The 7,440-nt window shown below is 42.2% G+C and overlaps 1 protein-coding gene across 1 annotated transcript in view; it reads left to right on the forward strand.

Moving 5' to 3' along the window:
* DNAH11 (dynein axonemal heavy chain 11) overlaps nt 1-7,440 on the forward strand; it is a 396,815-nt gene that overhangs the window by 265,249 nt on the left and 124,126 nt on the right. The window lies entirely within an intron of this gene.

The raw sequence follows: 7,440 nt of genomic DNA on the forward strand, positions 1-7,440 counted from the left end.
TTTTTTTTTTTTTTTTTTTTTTTTTGAGACAGAGTCTCGCTCTGCCGCCCAGGCTGGAGTACAGTGGCGCGATCTCGGCTTACCACATGCTCCGCCTCCCGGGTTCACGCCATTCTCCTGCCTCAGCCTCCTGAGTAGCTGAGACTACAGGCGCCTGCCACCGCACCCAGCTAATTTTTTGTATATTTAGTAGAGACCGGGTTTCACCGTGGTCTCGATCTCCTGACCTTGTGATCCGCCCGCCTCAGCCTCCCAAAGTGCTGGGATTACAGGCGTGAGCCACCGCGCCCGGCCAATAATAAAACTTTCTTTTCTTTTCCTTTTCTTTTCTTTTCTTTCTTTCCTTTTCTTTTCTTTTCTTTCTTTCCTTTTCTTTTCTTTTTCTCTTTCTCTCTTTCCTTCCTTCCTTTTTTTTTTTCTTTCTTTTCTTTTCCCCTCCCTTCCTTCTTTTTAAGTTCCAGGGTGGATGTGCAGATTTGCTATGCAGGTAAATATGTGCCATGGTGGTTTGCTGCACCTATCAACCCATCACCTGGGTATTAAACCTATCATGCATTAGCTATTTTTCCGGAGTAGCATCCATTTCTTAGATAGAACTGTGGGAATTAAATAAGAGTAATTCATATTAAGAATTTACCATGGTACTTAGCACATAGTAAGAGCTTCGAAAATATTTTTGGCCGGGCGCAGTGGCTCATGCCTATAATCCCAGCACTTTGGGAGGCCGAGGCGGGTGGATCACGAGGTCAGGAAATCGAGACCATCCTGGTTAACATGGTGAAACCCCGTCTCTCCTTAAAGTACAAAAAAAAAAGAAAAAATTAGCCAGACATGAGAGCATGGTGGTGGGCACCTGCAGTCCCAGCTGCTCTGGAGGCTGAGGCAGGAGAATGGCGTGAACCCAGGAGGCGGAGCATGCAGTGAGCCGAGATCGCGCTACTGCACTGCAGCCTGAGTGAGACTCCATCTCAAAAAAAAAAAAAGAAAATATTTTCAATGAATATTATATGTACTACTAAATGCCACTACTGTTTTTACAAATATGTAAACCAGTCATCCTAGTCTAGCATTATCTATATATGTGTCTGTATACAGAACACACCAAAAAGTACTGAGCCCAAAGAAATTAGAGGAAGTTGCTTAGTGAAGGTGGGTTGACATGGGCTTTAGATGTTGCTTAGGAACCACCAGGATAACTAGGATGGGAAAGGTTTTCCTGACAGAAAGCAAGGAAAAGAGGGAAGGAGCAGTTGGGACACTTGAAGAGTCCAGCAGGCCAGAGCACTGCAATGAAGGTTTTGGAGAGTAGCAGGGAATCATGAAAAATGAACTTGCAAAGGTGAGCGTAGGCTTTCTTTGCCTTTCATGCTACAGAATTTAAATTTTATCTGATTGGTGACACAGCCTTTGAAAGATTTTAACAAGTTAATGATACAACCGAAGTGAATCGATGCTGGAAGAAGAAAAGAACCTAGAGGCAGCCAGACAAGTGAGAAAGCCATTGCTGTGGATCCTGTTAGGACCTCAGCTCAGGCAGGAGCAGTCATGATGGAGGGAGGGAGACACGCTCAAGCCTGGCTGATGAGATACAGAGAGATGGGAGGAATACAGGAGCAGGATGAGGAGCGTGAGGTACCTGGCAGGGCAGCATGGAGGACAGCCAGCAGAGCGATGAGGCGGCACAACCCTGGCAGCTTACAGAAACCCCTGGCGCTTCAGTTTCTCATCTGTCAAGTAGTGGTAACAGAAACTACCTCTCAAGGTGGCCATGTGTGATTTGGGACTACCCAGCATCCAGTCTGCCAACTTTGAGTGAAAACAGCTTGATTTTCTTTAGGGAAGAATCTCTCCGCATTGGATGCACTCAGGTGAGGCTTTTAGCAGGAATGACCTTACCTTTTCACGCTAGGGACTCGATATATGATCCAACCTTGCCCAACTTGATCCCCCCATCTCTAGGGTTTGAGTCATGAGCAAAAGGAATAAAAGACTGAAAACAGAGTCCATAACATTGCAGAGATAATGTCCTGATGAGACTTGTAAACAGCTCCTGCTCCCAAGACTCTCTGGAACACCTTGGTGCCTATATGTGGTTCTCAGCCTTTCTTTCCCTCCTAAGAGCTCCCCCATCTACTTCTGGCAAGCTCCCTTCAGCTTAAATTAGCTAGAAGTGGTTTCCATCATTCCCACCTATGATTCCTGATGCATTAAGATACTATTTAGTGTGCAGCGCACAGTAGACACTTGATAAATCTTAGTTCCCACCCTCTTCTTATAGAAAAATCCATATGTAAGTGTGCAGCAGTCATGACTGGGTTTGAGAGAAAAGCCTGGGTCAGAAGTATATATTTGGGAATAGTTGGTGTATTCGTCTGTTCTCGCATTGCTATAAAGAAATACCTGAGACTGGGTAACTTTTAAAGAAAGGAGTTTAATTGGCCCGTGATTCTATAGGCTGTACAGAAAGCATCACAGTTCCTGCTTTGGGCGGGGCTTCAGGAAACTTTCAACCATGGCAGAAAGCAAAGGGGGATCAGGCATCTTACATGGCAGAAGCAGGAGTGAGAGATGGGGAGGGGCTGCTCCACACTTTTAAATGACTAAATCTCACGAGAACTCACTCACTGTCATGAGGACAGTACCAAGAGGATGGTACTAAACCATTCATGGGGTGCTAAGCATCCTCATGATCCGATTGCCTCCCACCGGGCCCCACTACCAACATAAAGGATTACGATTCGACTTGGGATTTGATGGGGACACAGATTCAAACCATACTAGTTGGTGTAAAGATCATGTGTGTAGAAATATTGCCCAATGAAAATGTGAAGATTAAGAAGCAATGAGAACTTAGGGTAGACCTCAGGGAGGATGCTTCTAACTCAAAGTTAAATCCTGCCATTGGTCCCTGAGGAGGTAAACTCGGCAGCCACTGCAGTCTAGAATATGGTGCCCAGAGTGGCCAGGCAGTCAAGCCGGGCTTCCTGTAGAATGGGGTTTGAATTTGACCTGCTTATGGCTGGGGCCACTCCTTGGCAACTTGGCAATAAAAATAAGGTGAAGGACATTTTCTAACAGCACCTCCAAGATTTCAGGGCAAGTTATCAAAAGCAGAGGAATAAGATGAACTTGTCAGAGCAGAGCCCAAGGCATTGACTGATTTCTCGAATATACCAGAAAGGGCTTAAATTGCCACTCTCGTTTTGACCTTCAGTAATTACAATGCATCTTTTTATGACATTATTTTAATAAGATGGTTAACAGTCCCAAAAGCTCTCTCCTTACAACATGGATAATTTCAGCCCCTCCCACAATAATGCACTCCCTCTTATCTTTTAAGGCTCCTGTTTCTAATGGGCCCTCCTGACCACCACTCCCTGGCCAGGTGACCTGACCATCCCCTCCTCTCTCTCCAGGCAGGGCATATTCCTACGGTAGCATGAAGCATACTGTTCAATAAATACCTGGTGACTGGTAAAAGAAAAGTGGGCAACCACAACTGCTGGTTTAGACAAGTTTAGGACAAACATATTAATTTTATAGCAATTATCATTGTTCATTAGTCAAAATTCTCCCTTTCAACTTAACTAAAACCTTTAGAAAATGGTATCTATTCTTAATAGTTTCATATCAATGTTAGAAGTAATTAAATGTTTATAGGAAAAATATGAGGATACTTAAGACAACCATAGAGTTAACCACAGTTAGTACTTTCTGTGGTTGCAGAACTAGTAATCCTTTGGATGTAGCCTGCAACTGGCTGAAAAGAATTATTCATACCAATTATTTTCAGAGATCTACAATTTAAACAGAAGTTTACATATTAATAAGCCTCAGAACTAACTTTTCAAATACGGAGAAAAGGAGCGCAAAGTAATAATCAAAATAGCTTTATGAAGAGTGGGTCACCTTGGTCCCCCTACCAAGAGTGGATTTGGTATGAATATGACAAAACCTCTGGCTGTAGTTGCCGCCAAGGTTTAAGTCTCTACCAAGGCCATGTGGCTGGTTATGCTAAGGACAAGGTACCTTTGAATAGTTTCTGCCTGTTGGGATGCAGTCAGATAAAGGTTTGAGCACATGTGAAGGTATAATTTTTGCTAGCTTTGCCTTCATTTGCTCCAGCCTCTTGTTTCTCCTCCTCCATGAACTTTCCCTCCTGCTGATCTTATGCCTCCTATTGCCTTCTTGCCTCTCAAAGCCAGGATATGCCTGATTTCAACTATGCTGCAATGGAAATTCATTTATACCAGTGGGCTGATCTCTATGTATTTGTTCTTTTGAGGCTTTGTTTCTAAATTCAGACTAAAAGAAGGCTTCATACTGAAGTGAAAAAAAAATTGCTGAGCTGGATGGAACAAAGACCATCATGTCTTGCAAACATACAGGGCCTAAGGCTTACTCTAAATAAAATTCAAATTCAGTCTCTTTAGGGCAGTGTTTCTCAAAGTGTGTTCCCTGACCAGCAGTGTCAATGTCACCTGGAAACTTATTAGACATACTGATTCTCAGATCTAATCCCTGACCTGCTGAATCAGAAACTCTGGTGGTGAAGCCCAGGAACCTTGGTTTTAACAAGCACTTTGAGTGGTTCTGATGAATCACTGGTTTAGGGTTTCTGGTGCACTCAAATCCTTGGGCCAAGTCCCTCCTTCCTCACTCTATTTACTTCTAGAACCTGAGAGGCCAGAGTCTGTCAAGAACTGTGAAGGCACCAACATTTTACCCTACTTGCAAACTAACAAGTTAGTCTGCCACAGTTTCATGGATGATGGAAGAAGACATGAGACTCATAAATCAGAGACCAAAGGATTTCATTACTCACAGCACAGCAAGGAGACTGAGCTTCATGTTCATACCAGTTCCACTTACCTCCCAAGTCCTGTGGGAATGATGCAGAGAAGATAGGTGGATGCTACATACACAGTGGGTTTATGTCATGGATGAGAAATCCCAAGCTTAGGAAACCCCAGGATAAAGAGAACCACAGGCAAACCTCCTGAACCTTTGCCCCAGATGGAAACATTATCTTTGGTATTGTGGTTAGGTAACAAAGCTGTCTCCTACTTCCAGGGAAACAACATCTCTGTCTTTCAAGCCCGTGATCTATCCAAATATGGTTAGATTATCCAGAACAAGGTCTGCCATTTCTTCTTCACAAGAGGCACAGAAACAAAGGAAACTGTGGTCTCCCAACACCCAGCTCCTTTTCCCAACTTTATGAAGGGAACTGATGTGAGTCATTTTATACCTTAGCTCTGTGTGTATTTAGGTCATTCTGTTTCAACCTTGAAGGGCTGTGCATCTCATTGTGGAGCTAGGAGGTATTTCCTGTGAAGCAACAGTCACTAATGTCACTTTCTATAGAGACTTATACAGCTCCCACATATCCTATTCTGTTTCCAGTGCCCAAATAAGAAACATAGGCAAAACCTCTATTCTTCCTCAAACTGGAGAGATAGTCACCAAAGTCTGGTAAATTTAACTCCCAAAGTAGAGGTCATCGATATTAGAGTGCAGAAAAAGACACCCAAGGAGCTTGTAAAATGCAGTTTTCTAGACGCCACACAAGTACAAACTCTGATTCTGAAGTTTTCAACTGGGGGCTCCAGAATCTGAATTTTAATTAAGAATTCCAGAAGATCCCAATGCTGGTAGGTCAGGAGATTTCACTCTAAGAAATCACTGTTAAGGCTGTCTTATGTATCTATCTCAATCTCTTTGGCCCTACCATCTTCTGATTTACAGTGAATTGGATTCATGTTAATTTGGATTGCTAAAATAACCTCTGATTTCCCTAGTGCCAGTCTCTTGTCCTTTCAAATGAACTTTTATACAGTACAAATTCAACCCTATCACTTGGATGTAAAAAACATATTTCATTCAGCCAATACCATCCTCTTGGTAAAAGTGTTATAGAACCAGGCATGTTTTGCCCATCACACAGCTTGCCAATCACTGAGACAATGAGTTTTGCAGTAGAGAAAGGGTTTATCCACAAGGCAGCAAAGTGATGAAATGGGAGAACAAGTTGCACATCTACTTCCTTGAATACGGGTTTTAGGGATATTTATGGGATAAAGAAGCAGGATGGTCTATGATGGGAAGGTGATTGGAGGTAAGGAAAAGTGAGGTAATTGGCAGTCTTCACAAGCATAGTCAGAATTTATGGCTCTTCATGGACACAAGTTCAGAACATGGCAGTGTTAGCATGATCTGAGGGTGGAGTTTTGGGCCCAGTGATGTCAAAAGGTCACCCATCAGACACTCATGCAAGCCCAGGTGAATGATAGGGGGTGCTCAGCCAGTTTGAACTGGGCAAGAGCGGACTCCAGGTCCCTGAAAAACAATCATTAGTGTGGTGACCTATACATCAGAGATGTTATCTATAAGGAAGCTAGTGGGAATTTAGATATATATTATTCAGCCATGTGACTTTTAGCTATATAGGGTTTTTTAGTCAACAAAAAGCAAGTGACTAAAAACAAGTGAGGCAAGTAAAGTTTGGTGGACCTAGTCAGGTTAGACCATGGTTTCAAAATCCTATCTCATTTAGTATGTTGTCATCGTCATCGTTGTCGTCATCATCATCAGAGCTAACACTTAAAGGACTACATCATCATCATCAGAGCTAACACTTAAAGGACTACCTGGTCTGTGCCAGATGCAGATCTAAGCATACAGTGATTTAATAGAGTCATCTTCAAAAACCTTAAGAAGAAGGAACTGTTTTCAGCTCCAGTTTATAGATGAACATCACAAGGAGGAAGATAGAGCTGGAACTGGAGCAAGGGCAGTCTGCCATGATGGGTGACTGTTACTCTATACCAGATAACCAAATTTCTTCTGTAAATCGTAACTATATTAGGCTTTGTAGGCCAGGAGTCAATGTTCTTAACTCTTTTTTAAAAACTTTATTTAGCTAGCTAATTCATGAGCTAGCTTGGACATATTCTGCTACCTTTTTAAATTGATGCATAATGTATATATTTTGGGGTACATGATATTTTGATATATGCATACAGTCTGTAATGATCAAATCAGGGCAATTGGGACATTGATCACCACAAACATTTATCCTTCTTTATTTTGGGAGCATTCTAATTCCTCTCCTCCTGCTGTTGTCAACTATACAACAAATTATTCTTAACTATAGTCCCCCTACTCTGTTATCAAATACTAGATCTAATTTTTTCTAACTATGTACCCATTAATCAACCTCTTTTTATCCCCCACCTCCTCCTACACTTACCAGGCTCTGATAACCATCAGTCAGCTCTCTACCTCCATGAGATCCACTTTTTTAGCTCCCACATATGAGTGAGAACATACAGTATTTATCATTCTGTGCCTGGCTTATTTCACTTTGCATAATGACCTCCAATTCTATCTGTGTTTGCAAATGACAGGATTTCTTTTTTTTTTTTTTTTTTTTTTTTT

This window comes from Rhinopithecus bieti, unplaced genomic scaffold, assembly GCF_001698545.2.
Source record: "Rhinopithecus bieti isolate Rb0 unplaced genomic scaffold, ASM169854v2 scaffold_5882, whole genome shotgun sequence".
NCBI classification, from domain to species: Eukaryota; Metazoa; Chordata; class Mammalia; order Primates; family Cercopithecidae; genus Rhinopithecus; species Rhinopithecus bieti.